The sequence below is a fragment of the Eupeodes corollae genome, chromosome 1 (assembly GCF_945859685.1).
Source record: "Eupeodes corollae chromosome 1, idEupCoro1.1, whole genome shotgun sequence".
NCBI classification, from domain to species: domain Eukaryota; kingdom Metazoa; phylum Arthropoda; class Insecta; order Diptera; family Syrphidae; genus Eupeodes; species Eupeodes corollae.
The window spans coordinates 108,448,958-108,468,646 of NC_079147.1; the positions used below are offsets into that span (position 1 = coordinate 108,448,958).

General features: G+C 29.8%; 2 protein-coding genes across 2 annotated transcripts in view; one reads left to right on the top strand and one right to left on the bottom strand.

Annotated features, from left to right (window-relative positions):
- The window catches only part of LOC129943360 (synapsin), a 153,754-nt gene that overhangs the window by 23,442 nt on the left and 110,623 nt on the right, over positions 1 to 19,689 (bottom strand). The gene's annotated exons all lie outside the window — the stretch shown is intronic.
- Positions 6,262 to 19,689, top strand: part of LOC129943361 (tissue inhibitor of metalloproteinase) — a 55,562-nt gene continuing 42,134 nt past the window's right edge. Inside the window, exon 1 of the mRNA XM_056052743.1 lies at positions 6,262 to 6,736. The gene's annotated coding sequence lies outside the window, so the exon portion shown is untranslated. The remainder of the gene's footprint in view (positions 6,737 to 19,689) is intronic.

A 19,689-nucleotide genomic window follows, 5' to 3' on the forward strand; every position in this document is an offset into this window, starting at 1 on the left:
GAATCACCGATCTACCAGAACCGTGATCGTCGAAAGTCAAGTGGTTACCTCTCAAAGGTCACAAAAAATGTGTAACAATGTCATTTTGGTCTTGCCTAAGTTCTGCTCTAAAAGTACAAACATGGAGTTGCAGTTCTTGCGTTGCATAGGACTGGAAAATCCAGTTTCTTTATTTGTAAGTCGTAAAAAAATCTCAGTATTAATCGAATGTTTGTGCGGCGTAAAATTGAACGTTATAAGGATACTTTGAGCGTAAAAGACAAGCCCCGTTCGGAACATCCACGAAGTGTGAGGACAAAAAATGCAGTTCACGCAGTGGCGCCTCGAATTCGCCGAGAGATGTATCCTTCAAAAAGAACTATGTTGAGGCTTATTAAAAACGATTTTTGTATGAGTGCAGCTGTTGAGTGACTGGACAGAGAAGAAACAACACCTTGAATAAAATTATAAAAGAAAGAGCAAAGGCAGTGCTCAGGCGTTACTGTGATGAAAGCTTTCGTAAAATCATGTTTTCAAATGAGACAAATTTTTACAATTGAAGAAAAATGCTCGGAGTCAACAGCAAGTACAAAAAAAATCATTATCCGAGTTTGGTCACGGTTTGTTGGGGAGTAAGCTACGAAGACACCACTGAACTAAAGCAAAAAACTACTCGCGCTTCTAGAAATGCTCATCATCATACCCTCGAGCACAACTTCAGTCTTACTGTCAAATCCATTGATTCATTCTTTAGACTACTACGTGAATGTGGAATGCTTCTGTCTTTAATATTCAGGAACTCAAAACCAATATGCACCGACATCTCCTTTCAAACTCTTTCTCCTTCTCCTAGTGCTCACACTCTAACTCTGCATAATAAAAGTAGTAATATCTTCTTTAGTGTGCGCTTATTATACAAAAACGAAGAAGTCTTAGAGAGATTGGTAAAACCTCTCAACAATACCGTATTATAAAATAAGCATTAGGTGTTCCAACAGGACTAAGCTCCAGCCTACAAAGTCAAATGGACATAGCTGTGGGTGGAAAAAAAGTTTCTGAATTCATCAAGGCATCAGATTGGCCCACGTAGTCCAGATCCTCTGGTGAACATTTCAAAATATTAGTATGTAGGTTTTTAATAAATAAATAGAAACTTTAGGAAAGAAAAAACTCATGAGTGTTCAAAACAGTCAGCCTAATTATACCCAATTTTCGACTGAAAACTTGCTGACAAAACATTTCAGTTGAAACTGTTTTTTAAAATGTTTATATTACATTGAATTATCAATTTAAAAAGAGTTTAAAGATTTTGAAAAACAACAACAAACAAATTAAATGATCTTACATTTAGAACAAGAAAGCCGTACATTTTGAACTTCTTCTAATATTAATCAAAAAGTAATATTAGAATGTCTTGACAATGTTTTTAAATAAAAGGATAAAAGTTGATTAAAAACAAAACTAATTTAACTCAGTTCTGAATATAATTGAAATTTTGAGCTGACAAATTCTGCTGAACTAACAAAATTCAACTGAATTGATAAAAATATGTCTTACTTTTAAAATGATTGTGATCTTGAAAATGTGTATTTATATACATACATCAATGGAATGTTTTAAGCTGAAAGGTTATATTTTCCAAAGAAATATTTTCAATTAAGTTTTCATATGAATTTTTGCCTTACAGTCTCTACTGTCAGATCAGAGAGTACAACAGAAAAATAAGGAACTTTTAAATCATAAAGTTGACAGAAAAGCAAAGTAACTTATTTTCTTAGTACTTCTAATTGCTTAAATTAAATTAAGTATATTAAAAAGAATTTTTAATACTAAATAAGCATCTATGAATATTCAAATTTCCTGAGTGGTTTTCTTTGTAGATAATGCAGAATGCACTTTATACACTGTACAAAGCTTTAGAATGCTCTTTGAATAAGCCGCTTATAGCATTCAAATTAAATGTACTTAAACGCAATACAATTTCAAGGTCACATTGTGTGTGTTAGATAACAAACCTTCCGTTTTGCACCTGATATTATTTCTAGATGCTTTCTCAGCAAACAAAATTCTTATCTTTCGAATCTCGACCTCGTCTGCTAATTTTTAAAACAAAACAATAATAAAACAGTCGCTATGACGCTCATCGGGCAAACGCATAGTAGACGATGTTGTTAAAAAAGTCTCACTCTGAGCATGAGTATGTACTATAACTACGAGTATGTATATAAATTATGTCACTAATGACGCCCTCCCACGAACGCGTCATCAAGTGGTTGAATATTCAAAGTATCTAGAAGCTGTGGTAGCTATGCCAAGCGGCATGCAGCCGGAACGTTTTCTTGATACTAATCATCATCACATATCGCTGTATCAGCGTTCTTAAAATAAAATCTATGACGAATTTGTTTAAGGGGAAATGAGCAATTTTCCAACCCACATTTAGTACGTGTTACGGTTACGCTTATGATTATTTTAATCTTTGCTCAATCTCCAACACTTAAAGTCCACAAGTTGTAAAATGCATTAATCTAGTATATTTCTCAGAATTGTAATCTAAGCTAATATTTGAATCTTATATCTGTTTCCAAAGCGATTGCAATTGAGTGACTTTGAAAATATGAGAGAAGTGCGTGAGAAATAACAGTATTGCCAAATCAAAAAAGCAGAATACAAATATTTACAAATTTATTTAGCTTATCACTGGCGTTAAATTTAACGAAGCCCCTTACTGCCTTATCATCAAGTTGAATTGCAACTTTTTTAGACTGATTAGCTCCTACCTGAAAAAAACCCTCCGCAGCGCGGGTCATATTAGTCAGAGGTTTTGTGATTTTCCCAGAGTCTTTGGTAATCCTTTTGTAGTTTGAAGGAAGCCCGACGAAACTCTTAAATTCTTTTAATGCGGTTAGAGGAATACTACCTTGTATAAGATTAACTTTTTGAGGGTTTGGAACTAACCCAAGTTACAGTTAAAAAAAAAAGAAATCTTGAACAAAATACAAAATTTAGTACCCATGGCATGATGGTTAGTGCGTTGGACTTCTTCGACCAACAATTTAATTTTGGGGGCGAAAGTGCACGCTTGAGCGGCTTCATTCCAACAGAGACATTTTTCTTTTTAGACAGATGCGGTCTGATACAGGATATATTGGCAGTTCCGCACAAGGCGGAGCAGAGCTCCTTCGGCTCAGTATAGGGCTGTGTGTGCACGGACTAGTTGGATGAAGTCTGGGGTTTGATCCCTGCCTATGCCATCTAAATTTTTTTTTTCACAGGTGCTGCCTCTTACAAGGAATTGACAAATTCTGCAAGAGTAATTCTTGTCTTTCTTCTTAAAATGTGCTTTCTCAAATTAGCCGTTCGAAATCGGCTTTAAACTATAGGTCCCCTCCATTCCTGACAACAGTACTCGTGCATACGAATGGTTGAGAGTTGTGAGTCACTAGAACCTAGTTCTTAAGAGACTGTTGCACCACCCAATTTATTGTAAACAAAATACTAAAAAAGTTGTTAAAAATTGATTTTCTAACTAATTTTATCTTCTTAAAAATAGTGGCCCAAAATTGTAAAAGATTTAGTAAAATCGTTGTATATATATTTACTAAATAAATATATATACAATGGTAAAATGTTACAGCCATTTTTAGCTACTTACTAAGCTTAACAGATGATGTTTCTAATTTAAAATAATTTTACTTCTTACTATCCCTTACCAATTTGCTATAAAGTTTAAGTCAAGGAATGGCCACTTTAACTTTTAGAAACTTCCTAGATGTAAATGTGATCTGAACAATTATTCTGATAAGAGCAGTGGATAAAATTTTCCAGTGAACAGTTGGGAATTCCAATTAATAGGTCCGTTTAAGCGTATTTGCTTTGTTTATTTTTACGAACTGTCACTTTTCAAACATGTTTAGATGACGCTTTTTAATAAATGGCAATTAGTAATCTAGAATTTGGAAAAAATTAGTAATGCTTTAAAAAGTATAGAAATAACCTTGAATAAAAGTTCAACAATTTGTTAATATTTTAGTTGCCTTTAAATTTCTTAAATTCCATCTTATTTCGTTGGATGTACATATAGTACAAGGTATTTCTTAAAGTGTTTTTTTGATTTAAAATTAATTATCTATTTTTTAAAAATTTAAGATCTTAAACAATTAAAGAAATCTACTTTTGGAAGTAAATTTGATTTAGATGCTCTAGAACTGAAATTTGAACATAAATGTCAATTAACTTGTACCAAAAAAAGTAAAAGTGACACTTTTGTTATCTATTAGTTTAATATACAAGCTTTAAATCTCTTGAGAACTGAAATGAAAAGAGATTCTGGAACGTGTAGTTTGTGAGTTTCTTCCCAACTTATTTGTTTAATCTTTAGAGAAAAATTATGTACTTAAATGCACCTTTTTCCTTAAATTCAAGAACAAAACATTTTTCCCTCTACAATTTTAAAGTTTTGTTGACTCCTTTTTGATCAAAATATTTTCAAATGTTTACACAAAACTGTAATTTTTTAGAATTTGTCTTCTGGGATTACCTCCAATCTACGAGTTAGCATGCTGATAAAGATAGTAATAATAGACTCACGAAAATTGAGCCCAAAAATAAGTTTAAAAAAAGCCTCATAATTCTTTATAGCAGATTCTGTTTTATTTTTCTACGAAAAAACATCAAATTTTGCTGCGATTTTTTGTCTATATTTTTATAGCGTTCTTTGCATCTATAGAAATGCCCACAATAACAGAGAATATTAAGGAGGTTTTTGTATGAAATTTTATACTCACAGTTTAAGGCAGCTGCTTGCCGAATTTATAATTATTGAATATAAGAATGAAACAACAACAACTTGTATGTGCTACCACCAAGTTCATAGGCTGGAGTTATAGCTATTTCACGGGGGCCAACCCGATCATCAGACTCCTTTAGTGGTGCTTAATCGCTTTTTTTTTGTTCAATTTAATTTTTGAAGAACTTTTGCCCGAGCTGGGCTTGAACAAGCGATCTAGCGTGTGAGGAGCTAGTGCACTACGCACTACGCCACCGCACCCACATGAAAGTTGTAAGCCAATTACAGGTTTTTTCGTTCTATCGTACTATACTGAACCGATTAGCATTTTTCTAAGCACACACAAGTAATTGTTGTTGTTTTATTCAGTTTCTTTCTATTATCTCCTCTCTTTTTCATAAGCCAACGATTTCGATTGGATTCGTATGAGGAGGGAGATGGGGCGAAAGAGTTGACACGGGTCAAGATTTTTATATTATTATTATTTATTATTAATATTATATTATTTTTGGATAAAAGCTACGTTTCTAGACAATCTTTAATATTTCATCAAAAACTCTCTAAACTATTGTATTTTATAACTGAGGTAGGCATATTTAGAAAACGTTGGAAATTTGGAATGCTTTCATTAGGGAAATAGGGTGCCGTCCAAAATAAAAAGGTAGACCATATTTTGCTGAAAACAGTGTTTTAAAATAGTTGAATACCTCAAGTATACCAATTTTTAGCCCTTGAAATTTGTAAGTGTGAAGGTAAATTTTAATTTGTTAGCCTCCTTTTAATTTAGATTTAAAAAACATTTATAACCTGTGCTCAAAAACTCATCTGTATCTTAAAAAAAATTATGGAAAAGTTTGGAATTTGTTTAATAAAGTATAAAAGAACTTCACTTAAAAGTCGCTCTGGAAATAATCGCCTGATCCTATGTTTTCATCATTTAATATTTATACAAATATTTATAAGAAATTAACAAATGTATTTTTTTTCATTTAAGGTTTATACTATTTTGGAAATAATTTGTTTATGGCAATGCCTAAGTAATTGGTTGTCTATAATCAGTTAAACACCGCTAAATCTCAATTTTCTTTCCGCATATGTTTGTAAACGAGTAGAATCTCTCTGAGACGACTGATTTTGCAGCTTACAGATACTTTATGCTACTCATAGATACGTTTATACGAGTAGATACATTCGCCACATTTTGATCAAGCGAAAATTGAGTTTGTTTTGATTCTAGACATTATTGTGGTTGAGTTAAACTTGAGATATTTTTGTGTGGAACTTAATTTGCACCCACAACCGCCACCGCAACCATATGGTGGATATGAAGCTGAGCAAAGTCACGCCACCGCTGCCGCCACTACCGACCGCCCGTATATCCGCCGCCGTTCGCCGAAGTGTATCTTCTTTTAGGGGAGAGAACACAACAACAACAACAAGAAAAGTAAACTACAAAACTCAGCAGTTTTTATTTATTAAAAAGCCGAAACGGTACGAAGTTATATTTTAGTCTAGCACGGCATGTGGACTTATTCGAACGGATCGAACGATCGTGTATAGCAAAGGGTTTATAATTCAAAAACAAAACAAACCAGAAAAAAGATATAAAACGCATCGTCTTTGATTTGTTAAGATCGCGCATAAATATTTTGTTCATTCTTAATTGTTGTTGTTTTTATTTATTTTTTTAAATTTTTATTTTCTGTTGTGAAGTGTATTTTTAAAAAGAATCTATATTTATTTATACATTAAAACCATAGGTTCTGTGTGTGGTTTACATTATAATTAATTTAACCAAGAAAAATGTATTGTGTATGTTAAGTTGAAATGTTTGTTTAAAAAAAAAAAAAAACAAAAACAAAACTTATACACAAAAATTTAAAAAAAATAAAAATACAAAGTTGTCTTGAACGAGTTATACAAATTATAAAACAAATTTATTTCCAAGTTGACAGTTTTTACGTTTTGGTGAGTTCATTATTTTTCAATAATTTGCTTTAAGAGGCTTTGAAGTTGTTTTGTATTTATTTTCAAATGTCAATCGTAATTTCTAGTTGTTAATTTAAATGTTAACATTAACCTAGATATGGAAATGCAATTCATATAAAATTACTATTTTTATAACGTCATTTTGAAATTCTTTTTTAATTACTATATAACTCTCAAAAACGTTTTTATGTATATTTGTAATATATGAGATCCATTGAATCGATATTAGATGAGATGCTATAAAATTTGTTTTTAATTTAAGCCTATTACTTGCCACACGCTAAACTCGCTCACAAGATTCCAGATCTTATCAGATCATAGAGTTCGCCCATAGCGCCTAACGCTTAACGCCTATAGATCTAATAAAACTTGGCAGGCTGTTACGATATATTGTTTATGTTTATTTATTTTGTGTCTATTTTTAATGGACTCTCTTTTTCAACACTTAAGTTTTATTGATTTTTAACAGTTTTTCGGATGTGGTTGGAAGAGGGTTTTGCTTCCTCGTTTTATGATGTGTTAATTTTGTGTCTGATTTTATTTTGTGGGATATAAACTGGCGGGCTATACACGCTTCTATAAAGATTCGAATTTTCATAAGATTTTGATGTTAATAAACATGTACCTACTCGTATGTAAGCCTTTATTGATTTTTTTAAACATCTCCATTACACACATGATTTTTTCTTATGTATGGAACTTTTAGCCTTGTTGCTTTATTTACAAAATGTTATTACATAAAAAGTAATAAAAGTTTTAAGTTTGATTGGTTTTTAGTCGCGACATTTGTTCGTTTAGACAGATGCTTCTATAAGAATGTAAACATTACGCATTCAAAAACACAAATCGAACTCGAGATTGTGACATCAAAAACGAATAAAATAAGTTTAGTCCGAAAACTTATTTATGTTGTTTTTTTTTTTAACTATTTGTCTTTTTTAATTTTTTTCACAAGAATATTTTTTCTTCAATTCCTTTAAGAAAATATCGGACTTCACATGCCACTGAAATCTGGAAAATATATTTTTTTAGGCAAAATTACATGGAAATAGTGTGATAAAAGTAGTTAAAGGTACGATATTTATTATTTAAAAGGAATTGAATTTTGCTATTTTTGTTGGAGTTTTGATGAAACAAGTTTTTGGTCCGAAATAAAATAGAACTGCCAGTGCCAAAATTCTTGCAACTAAGTTTTGTTTTAAACTACAAAATTAATTACCTATATGGCTCACCCAACCATTTCTGTAATTAGTCTTAGTTCTTCTGCACTTCATGAGGCTATCAAAAGAGATTTTGATTTTTTGTTAAAAATGTATCTCAATAATAAAGTATTTCTGGCTTTGCTATTTTCGCCGCGAAAACCAAAAAATTCTGCCTTATCAATTATTCTTATATTAACTTAACTTGACAGTGCCTACATAATGTTCTTAACACAGTCCACCTTGCCAAAAAGAATTCGAAATTATTAAGCAAATTAACATTTAACCTCACAACCCAAGCGGGAATTCGAAAGATGCAAACCATTTATCTTCGATTACGAGTGTTTCACTTCTCTAACGATGAGTTTTTGTTTACAGTATGAGTTGCATTCACACCACCCACAAAAACATTTTACACGGTTTATTCCTTGGCTAAGATCATGCTAAGATCGCTCAAAACATCGACAACTTTTCATTTCATTTGTTCTCTCTAATATATTTTGGTTAGTTTGTTTTCCAAATATTTCATATACAAGTATTTGTCATAATAAACAGTTTTCCAACAAATTATAAACTTATATTCAATAAAAATTGGTGCATAAGTTATTCTTGCGGCCTTAATTCAAATCGAACTCAAAATGAATGTATCAGGTCAGGTTTTTGAGATACTTATACATTTTTTAAAAATTCTAAAACACGTATATAATTATTTTTAAAGATGTCTAAATATTTATATGAAGTGGCATTTTGTTCAATAAAATTCGTGAAGATTTTCCAAATCTATAATTTTTTTGTCAATATTCAGTTGAAATATTTAATTTATTTTATAAAATATACGAAAAAACTTCAAAACTTGTTAGATTTCACCTGTCTTACAAAAACCATCTTCAACTTCCCATAGAAAGTATTTGTAATGGTTCCGATTTGTCAAACTTAAAATTTTGACATTTCTCGACGTTTCAAGGTCCCTATAGGCGAAATAAAAGATTTTTAGAAAGATGTCTGTGCGTGCGTGCGTGCGTAAGTTCGTATGTCTGTACGCCCGTACGTTCGTGACGTTTTTTTCGTCGTCCATAGTTTAAGAATCAGAAGAGATATCGACTTCAAATAAGTTTTGTTGTACAGATAATAAAGCAGAAAGATGCAGAAAGGGCTCATATTGTAACGCGACCATTATATTTTTGGAAAAATCCAATAAACATTTTTTTTAATTAATAAAAAAAAAAACTAGACAGCAAAATTTGTCACCTCGAAAATTTTACGATTAAATTATGATTTCAAGCCCAAAACAATTTTGTGCAATTTGTTGACATCTGATAAAATTTTGAAAAAAATCAAATTGGCAGTATGATTTATAAAAAATAAAAATATAAAAAAACATTACTCAAAATTGGTAAAAACTGAATTTTGACTCAAATATCTTTTCAAAAACTTGGATTAAGGCTTCAAACTTATTTTATCTTATGAGAAACATAGTTTTCAACAAACTGAAAAATTTTGAGAAACATAGAATTGACAATTTTTCTTACAAAAAATAAAACTTAAGAGAAAATTTAAAAAACATTTTTTAAAATTGATTTGCTACTCAAATATCTTTTCAAAAAATTGATATTAAGGTTTTCAACAAATTTAAACTTATATGAAATATTGTTTTCAACATGCAGACAAATTTTGAGAAGAATCGAATTGAAAATTTTTTTTACAAAAAACTAAAAACCTAAAAAAATTAATAAAAGTTTTGTGAAAATTGATTGTCGACTCAAATATCTTTTCAAAGCTTTGAAATATTGGCTTTGAACTACTTTTATCTTTTAAAAAATGTTATCAACATTCAATAAAATTTTGAGAAAAAATAATTGACAGTTTTTTAAAAGAAACTAAAAACTTAAAAATGTTGTTTACAAAAATTGGTAAATTTTGATTATCGAATATCTTTTTAAGGCTTTGAGAATTTGGCCTTACACTACTTTAATCTTTTAAAAAGTATTATTTTCAACACTCAGTAAAATTTTGAAAAAATCGAATTGACAGTTTTTTTTACAAAAAATAAAACTCTAAAAAATACAATATTTAAACTTGGTAAAAATTTTCTTTCGACTCAAATAGCTTTTCAAAACTGAAAAATATTTTCTTCAAACTCTTTTTATTTCATAGGAAATATTGTTTTCGATATTCAGTAGTTTTTTTATTTATAAAAATTTAACAGTCCGTTTTTTCATAAAAAATAAAATCTACAAGAAATAGTACGCAAATTTAGTAAAAATTGATGTTCGGTTCTTGATATCTTTCATTCCATTCATCCAATTTGTAACAGTTTAAGAAATTCTACTAAAATTGGTAAACATTTGTTTTCGACTAAAAATCTATTAAACTAAACAAGATTTTTAAACTCATCTATTTCTTTATATGAAGAGTATTGTTTGTAATTTTAAAATTTTCGAGAATAATTCAACTGACAACTTTTTTAACCCAACCCTCTTTTTTATATACATTTATTAATAAAAAAAACTTCAAAAGTTGTTAGCTTTCACCTGCCTTACAAAACTTTAAAAGAAACGCTAAACCATTTTTGCTAAAATGGTTTTCAACAGTCAAAGATTCTTGTAACGAATCTTTATATCAATTCTAATATATCAAGTTCCTGAAATATGTTAAGAAATTAAAAAATAATGTCGAAAAGGTGTATTTTTAAATTCAAATAAACAATCATAACTAATTTGAATTTTCAGAAACTAAGTAAGATACTAAAGTGCTTTAAATTGTACCTAATAGAGATAGATTTGTAATTTCCAAAATCATCATACAATTTATTGTCAAGAGATATTTTGAGTTTTAGCTTAAGCTTAAGAACTGCGTTTTTGTTTTTTTTTAAAGCATTTTTAAAGGTTTTAAAATCTGATGAGATAAAAGAATTTAAAGCAAGATTCGAGATTTCTTTATAAAATTTTTCTTTTGTTTGTGCAGCAGAATTTCGTCGACCAATGTCCTCATAATTTAAACAAAAGTTTCTTTCATTTGACACCTTATTTAAATAAAAATTGGTTCAGTATGAGAGTCTGAAAAGGGAGACTTACTATCGGTACCATAATTATGATGATAGCGTCCTATTCAAAATTTGTCAATTGTTTAAACGTTATGAAAAATAATTTTGCGTCCTTTGAATGATATCTGCGATATATGTAAATTTTTAAAATTAAGTTAATTTTTGTATAACAAACAATTTTTAACATACAAAAATGTTCTTTTACCTTTTTGACTTTTCTTTCTCGTTTGAAGGATTAAAATAGTTTTATTTTGACGTATATTTATATTGGTTTCAAAAAAGTGTGTGTTTTAAGCAATCAGCCTGCTTTAGAAGGTTTTCGAAAAAGGTTTTTTTCTACACTTTTTATTTTTTAAAGAAATATATATATATATATATCTGACGAATAAGCCCATCCTGTAGAAATATTATTTCAAACACAAAAGGATCACATTTCTCCTAACACTGATAAGCTTAATTTTAAAAATTTGTTTGTGTATCCCATTCTCTTTTATAAATATTCAATTTTGAAATATTCTATATTTAAAACCACAATTAACATTCTCGTTATACTTTCTAGGCATCCTGTGTATTTAAAAAAAAAAAACAAATGGTAAAAAATTGTAAATAATTTTTATTTTGCCCCATTTCACTTAAAAAAAAGTGAAATTTTTGAAAAAAAAAGAAAAAAGAACAAAAAACAAACAACTCTTTTTTAGCCTTAAACTTGAAATCACAAAAACAAGTTCGGGTTATCCACTTATGAATTTTATTGTTCAAACCAGCTCTCTTCCAACTTTTTATTTTTTTTAAAGGTATACCAATATAAAATGGTTTAAGATAAATATTTGAATGACATACTTCAGGGGTCAAAACAATTTATGTTTTTTATGAACATGTTTTATGTGCTTACATATGTATATTTTTAAATTAACTAAGATTTCGTTAGGAATAATTGCAAACGACTTTCTCGTCAAACCTTTGAAAATCTATCAGTACTACCATCACTTTTTTTAACACGTTCATTATATTTAAATTTGCATCAAATGAAGCACACATTTCAAACAAACATGACCAAATCAATTTGTTACGTTGGTTGCTCAGGGGCGGATCAAGAATATTTATCAGGGGGAGGGCTTCACACATTTAACAAACACATGAGTTTTTCAGATTCAAAATGTTCTTTAAATGTAAATTCAAAGTAGTCTGACAAAATTTAAATAACATAATGTGAATCTTAAACTCAAATTTACATATTTTAAGGGCTAAAATGTAAACTTTAATTATTAGATTATTTTAGAACACTGTTGTTTAGAACATTATGGTCTAACTATTTAATTTAGACGACTCCCTACCTATGAAAGCATTCCAAGATTCAAACAGGATTCTAAATATGCATTATTTAAGAGTTAAAATACAAAGATTTTAGACTTTTTTGGTGCATTTCACGCATAAATGTTGAAACGCAACTTTTTTTTTCACAAATATTGATTAAAAATTAGAATGTTCGACAGAAAAATGAATCTTCGTTTGAAAATAAAACAGAATCTGTGATCAAGAATTTTCTTCCTGTTTTTGACGTTTTTTTTGGGCTCGATTACTATCCTAATCAGTCTGCTTACTCGTACATTGGAGTTCATGCTTAAGAAGACAGATTCCAAAAAAAAAACCGTGAATCTTTTAAAAATATTTTGATCTCTACTTTAAAATTGAAGAGGGAAAAATGTTTGGTTTTTGAATTTAAGAAAATAAACGCATTAAAAACATATTAAGCTAAGGATATAGGTTGGAAATAAACTTTAGTGTGGAACTGACAAATTATAGGTGGCAGAATTCAACTCTGTTCTCGACAGATCAAAGCTTTAATATTAAATTAATTGATATGAAATATTCATTTTGTTTTTTTTTTTCAATAAGTTTAACAAAATTATCACTTTTGCTTTTTTGGGACATTTATATTCCTTAAATTCGTGTTTCAATTTCAATTCTAGAGTATGCAAAGCAAATTTACTTCAAAAAGTAGATTTCTTTAATTTTTTAAGATCTTAAAAGTTGTTTATAGAAAAAAGCCAGAATCGAAGAAAAGTTTCAGGAATTTAAAGCCAACTTAATATCACATTTGTGATCTCTTACTCGTATTCAATGTTTCTTCTTAAGAACCTGAAAAGAACTTATGAAAATAATGTTTTTTTCTTAATTTTAACTTGTGCATAGATTAATCTGTTTTTGACAACCACTTTTTGATAAATAATTCTTTAGATGAAATCCTTATTCATAGAATATAACTGAAAAGGCTTTACGGCTTATATGATCAATAGCTCCTGGATCATTAATTGGCAAAAATTTGATTAGTTTGAGTTCAGCGGTTGTAATTTTGCTGGATGTCCGATTCATACTATGTTCTTGGTCCCTAGTCCTCAGTTTAAAGTAGTATTTTCAGCACCACAGTTCAAAGTAGTAAAATACAAATTTTATTTTTATATTATAAAAAAGAAGAGGCTGTTATGCGACCCACACTGATAACTTCCCATCCCGTCTGTCGATTTCTCTTGCTTAAAAGTTTGCAGGTTTTCAAGTTGGGTTAAAAAAGTTGTAAGTTGGATTATTCTTAAAAATTTTAAAATTACAAACAATATTTTTCTTATAAAGAAATTGTTTTGTTTGAAAATGTAGTTTTGTTAAAACTTTTTAAAACTTTTAGTCGAAAAAAAAAATTTGTATCAATTTCTTGTAGCATTTCTAAAATTTTATACAAATTGGATGAATGAAATTAATTAGAGAACCGAACATCAATTTTTAAAAAAAATAATACTGACTGTTTGAAGACAATATTTTAAATTTTTGAAAAGCTATGTGAGTCGACAGTAAATTTTTACCAAGTTTTGTTAAATTTTCTTTTAAGTTTTTATTTTTTTGTAAAAAAAACTGTCAATTCGATTTCTCTCAATTTTGTATTGAATGTTAAAAACAATATTTTTTAATAGATAAACGTAGTTTAAAGCTAATATCTCAAATTTTTTAAAAGATATTTGAGTGGAAATTCAACTTTTACCAACTTTGAGTAATATTTTTTTTAGTTTTTTATGAAATCATTTTTTATTCGTAAAATTTTCGAGGTGGCAACATTTGTGATTTTTCAGCTGTTTTTGATTTATAAAAAGCCGTTGATGGATTTTTTCCAAAAATATATTAGTTTGATATCACGTTACAATATATAATATAAAATTTGATTCAACCTTTTTGGTTGGTAGGATATTTAGGGTTAACCAAAATGTTCACCTTTTCTTTAAACTGCTGTGGTAAAAAACCACCCACTCAATATTCTATATTGCCCTTTCTGCAACTTTCTGCCTTATTATCTGCATAACAAAATTTATGTGAAATCGATATCTTTTCTGGTTTTGAATGACAAAAAAACGTAGCAAACATCTTTCCAAAAATCTTTTATTTCGACTCTAAGGACCTTGAAACGTGGAGAAATGTCAAAATTTTTAATTTGGCAAATCGGACTCATTACAATAACTTCCTATGGGAAGTTAAGAAATAATTTTAAACATAAGTTTTGAATTCAAGGGAATTCCAACTGAAATTAAAAAAATATATACAAGGGTTGGCCATGTCAATCTTAATGTACTGCTGTTTTTTTAATCAATAAATATCAAAAATAAAATAAATGACCCCTACGACACCTCCTCTTGAAACCGCAATTGACGGTTTGTTCATGCATTTGTATCAGCATCATCTGGTATAAGGGCATCATGCTCGCAACATATCAATGTTGCATAAATTATAGCTCACGCCTTTGGAATCATAATATTGTGATCTTCTATTTGAATGTCATTTAACGACTTCAACTTCAAATGCAAGCTCATGGGACTTACTAGGGACGTATTTTGTGTTATTTGAATAATTTGCTTAAAAAGGTATGTTTAGAGATATGTAAAACCTGTCTAAAACATATTAAGTTTAAAGCCATTTTAGAATTGATGTATTAAGCATCTGCTTTTATATATATTGCAGCAGATAATCCATAAACCTGATGCAGTTTTCGTATTTTTTAAATAAGTCTAAGAACCCTCAAGGTCACATTCTACTTCGTGTGGCCTTTATGTTATTTTTGTTCTGTTAAAATTCTCACTTAACATGTTGAGAAGAATAATATTTTAATGACGCATTCCAAGCATTTCCGTTCTCGTTCGCATACAAAAGTAAAGAAAAACCTAAGCAAATAAAAGTGATATCTTGATAATTTTCAAAACTACATTAATGCCAAAAAAATAAGAAAAACAATTTGAACTTTATTTAATCATTTTGCTCACTCTTTTATTATAGATTAATGATAACTGCTGCAAAATTACACGTGCTGGTTGTTCGTTTTCTTCGAATTTGAAATTTAATTTTAAAATATTTGCATTTGATTTTGTGTGTGATTACAAAGCAATATTTGTATACCACAACTATTTCCCACAATTTATTATTATTTGCAACAGAATCAGTTGTATAAAACTAATATCAAGAGGGTGAGTCAAAAAGAATTATTTTGTTATATGACTTGCATTCGAAATTTCAAAGACCTTTCCAATTTTATTCAGCTACTATTTTCTTTAAAATAATTTTAATTCTCTAGACAGGTTTTTTAGAATAATGAAACTCAATAGTATGGGGTGTGGTATACACCCACTTTTTTTAACGAAGTATGAGTTGAAATTGACACTTAAAAGAGTTATAGAAAAATTAAATTAAGCCGCATGAAAAGTGTCGATGTGCATACAAAAACAAAAATTGAAAGTATGAGGTTACACCCCAAAGGGGCGTGGTATTCGCCTACTTTTCTTGTGATTTGTATCGTTTATATGAACAACTTCTGATTCTTGTAGAGTCATGCAAATTAACATAATTAAAGTGATTGATGTGTATTGAAAGGCAGAAATAATATATCTGAGAATATATCCCAGTTGGCGTGGTACCCGCCCACTTCTCATGTGTATGTTATCATTTACAGGAACACTTTTGAGATTTGAAAGGGTGATTTCTTAGATATTATCTTTTTGGCAACACTGGTTTAATTAGCTGACGCACGTTTTGTGTTTTGTTTTACTGTCAAACATCTTCAGTTTGGTTAAATCGAATTTAGGGTTGATGCCTTTCAAAGTACAGCTGGTTTAAGAATTGGTGCCGAACGACCTACTACAACGTAGAATTTTTGGTGAATGGGATTTTGGAAAGTTGGCCGAATATCCATTTTTTTACCGAAAAATTGTGTTCAGCGACGAAGCATTGGAAACGTAAGTAAGCAGAATTGTTTGGAGTGAATATCAGCCAGAAGCATTACAAGAGCTACCAATGCATCCATAAAAAGTCACAGTTTGGTGCGGTTTATGGGCTGGTGACATATTTGGACCGTACTTTTTCAAAGATGATGCGGATTAACGTAACTGTGGATGGTGAGCGGTACCGTGAGATGATATCCCACTTTTTTTTTGCCCAACATGCAGGAGCTTGACTTCAACGACATTTGGTTTCAACAACAAGGTGTCGGATGCCACACAGCACACGCAACAATGGACTTATTGAGAGGCGAGTTCGGTAATCATTTTATTTCACGTTTGGGACCGGTAAATTGGGATCGTGCGATTTAATGCCTTTAGACTATTTTTCTATTCGGACAAGCCCGCTTCAATTGACTTATTGGAAGACAACATTGAAGCATATATTCGTGAGATAACGGTCGAAATGTTTTGAACAGTATGCCAAAATTGGAGCAAGCGGATCGACCATTTAAGACGCAGTGAAGGTCAACATTTGCATGAAATGATCTTCAAAAATTAAATTATTTGGATCTTACTATCGATTAAAATAAAGATTTCATTAATTTTTCTGAATGTTAATTTTTTTTTTGAAAAACTTTTCTATAGCTTTTAAAAATCATTCTTTAGAAGAATTGTTCTAAGTAATTCTTGCATTTTTAAGCTCGAGCTGGGCATGTTCAGATAAGGTGAAGAACTGTTTCCTCCTCTTCTTCATCCATACAGCTTGTGCAAAAAGTCATTTGGGAATATGCCAAATGAGCTTTCCTTTTAGACAGTGCCAGGTTAAGACACCGATTTTCGAACTTATATGCGATCTGCTTAGGGATAGCAAACACCTTGAGCGATTTAAATCTATGTTGGCCAGATGTAATTTGTGACCTGACACGTGGTAATGTAATTCCTCTTAATGTTTGCCTTTTTTATAGCGTATCGAATTAGCAGTAGTTTAAATGTAGCTAGCATTAGCCAAACATGGTAGAATGGGCTGTATTGTACCATTTCTAGAAAGTTAGTCTACCTTAAAATTCTCCGGAATGTTCTATAGCCCGCACCCAGCAAAGCTGAAAATTAAACTGTAGTGCCATCTCCGTTAGAGATGACCGAGAATTGTGGACTAGGTTCGTAAAGACAGAATCCAATGATTAAAAACTGGCCTGACTATCTGAGAAAATTCGTATATCAGATGTTGATATCTTGATTTCTTTAAGTCAGGACAAGACTTATTTTATCGCCAAAAGTTCCGCCTTTAACACACTTCAATGATTGGGATGGTTGATTGGGAGACTTAATTTCATTTGTGTAAAAGTGGATTGACTAATCTTCCAGGAATGCCCTATCTTCCCAGAAATCACTCGAAAGTGTAGAATTCTGGAAGTTTCTGTCGAATTGCAGTTGGGGTATGGAGTATGGTAAAAAGTTGTAATTGATTCTTAATACTAAAGAATATAGTAGTGGCCACTTATATTGTTAACCCACTACAATGAAGATTAAAGGTGAACACCAAAGCTTGAATCTATTCGTTTGCTAAGTATATCAATAAGTGTAAGATAGAGTAGGGTATCCAGTGCCGAAGAGGGGGTCGTGCGAAGCGATCCGTTCTTGATGGTATGCAAAGAACTAATTTTGATCGAAGTAAAATAAAATCCTACAAAATAGCTGTCTAATACAATAAACTAAATAGATCTTAAAAAAATTGTTTACTCTCACTTCAATTTTAGAAAACACGTGTCCGGAAATTTACTTTCGTGACATTCAAATAAAACACAATTGATGTGGAAGTCAGATTTACTAACGACACAAAGAAGCATCAAAAGAAAACAATTTTAATATTTTAAACATATTAATAATTAAATATTATTGTTCAACTCAGCTTTGCTAAAATTGGATGGGTTTACTTCGCAAGTTTTAAGTTACTTTACTATTATTAACATTTTATTTTTCTTAAATTTTGTAAGTAACCCTTCCGGCAGACTTATTACTCAGGTTTTTATAAACTTTCTTTCTTGTACTATTATTTTTAAGAGTACTGAAAATAAATTGAGAACAATCATTAAGTAGAGAATCATTAGGAAAAAAGTTGAAAATAATTAATATAAAATATTCAATTAATATAACTATGCAATGCATATCTATTAAACAATTGTTAATGGTAATTTGTATATACCGTTTTTTATTAATAACTTGATTAATAGTTATAATGCTGGATAGCTCAAGATTACCTTAAAGAAAACGTAAGAAACTTATATGATTTTATTTAATTACTTTTTGATTAATATATTTTACCAATATTTATTGCTTATTATTGATTACAACCAACACTTTCTACAAAGGGAGTACTTGTTTTAATTTGGAGCCTTGATCAAGAATGGTATCAACAATCATTTCATTATCTTGTCAGAAACAATATTATCGGTTTTTCTCGGATCAATTGTTTTAATCTTAAATAAATGTAAACATTATCGCTAATGTATTTATAATTCGTTAAATACTAACGTTAACAATTCTTAATATATACTTAAAATCTAAAAACTTAAACTGGACTGTTGAAAATTTTTAATTTGCAATTTATACTTTTTATATTATCATTTGGTGAATTAATTCAAGAGTAAAATGTATTATAGATTTCAATTAATTGATTTAAGGGGCTATGGTTTCTGGAGTCTTATATTTGAACGACTAAAACTAAAGTTTTAACAAGAACTGATGGTGATGAAATTTTTCCGTTTATTATTCCAACAATAAAACAAAACTGCAAGTACTTGATTTGTCGAAGAAGGAAGATTATGAGAGAAAGTCTTTGTGATTATGGCGGTAATGTATGAATATCATGAAACCACGGAAGGGATCATAGACAAAAACGAAAAAATCTTTTCTGAATGGCTTCAAGTCTTGCGACTTGTACGGCGGCGTAGTAAGCTGACCATAATGTACAAGCATATTCCAGGACTGGTCTCACAAATGAAACAAAACGGAATTTTAAAATATAAGGATCACGGAAATCACGGTTAAATCTCTTATTAAACCCAGAATTCTATTTGCTTTTTTAACTATGAAGTTAATATGTTCAATAAATGTTAGTTTAGGATCTAGGGCAACACCTAAATCAGAAAATACATATACTCTACTTAAAGGACAAGAATCAAACATGTAACTAAAAACGATTGGAATTTTTTTGCGTGTAAAATTCATGGTTTTACATTTGTCAACATTTAAAACCAAGACGATTATTATTGCACCATTCCCTGAATAATATTAAGTCTTCTTGCGAGAGAAGACAGTCAGATGTAGAGTTCATTTTTTAAAAATTTTAGTGTCATCTGCATACATTAATAAATTAATTAATTTTAAATAAACAAAAAGAATAGGACCAAGGTGACTACCCTGGGGGACACCAGAATTCAC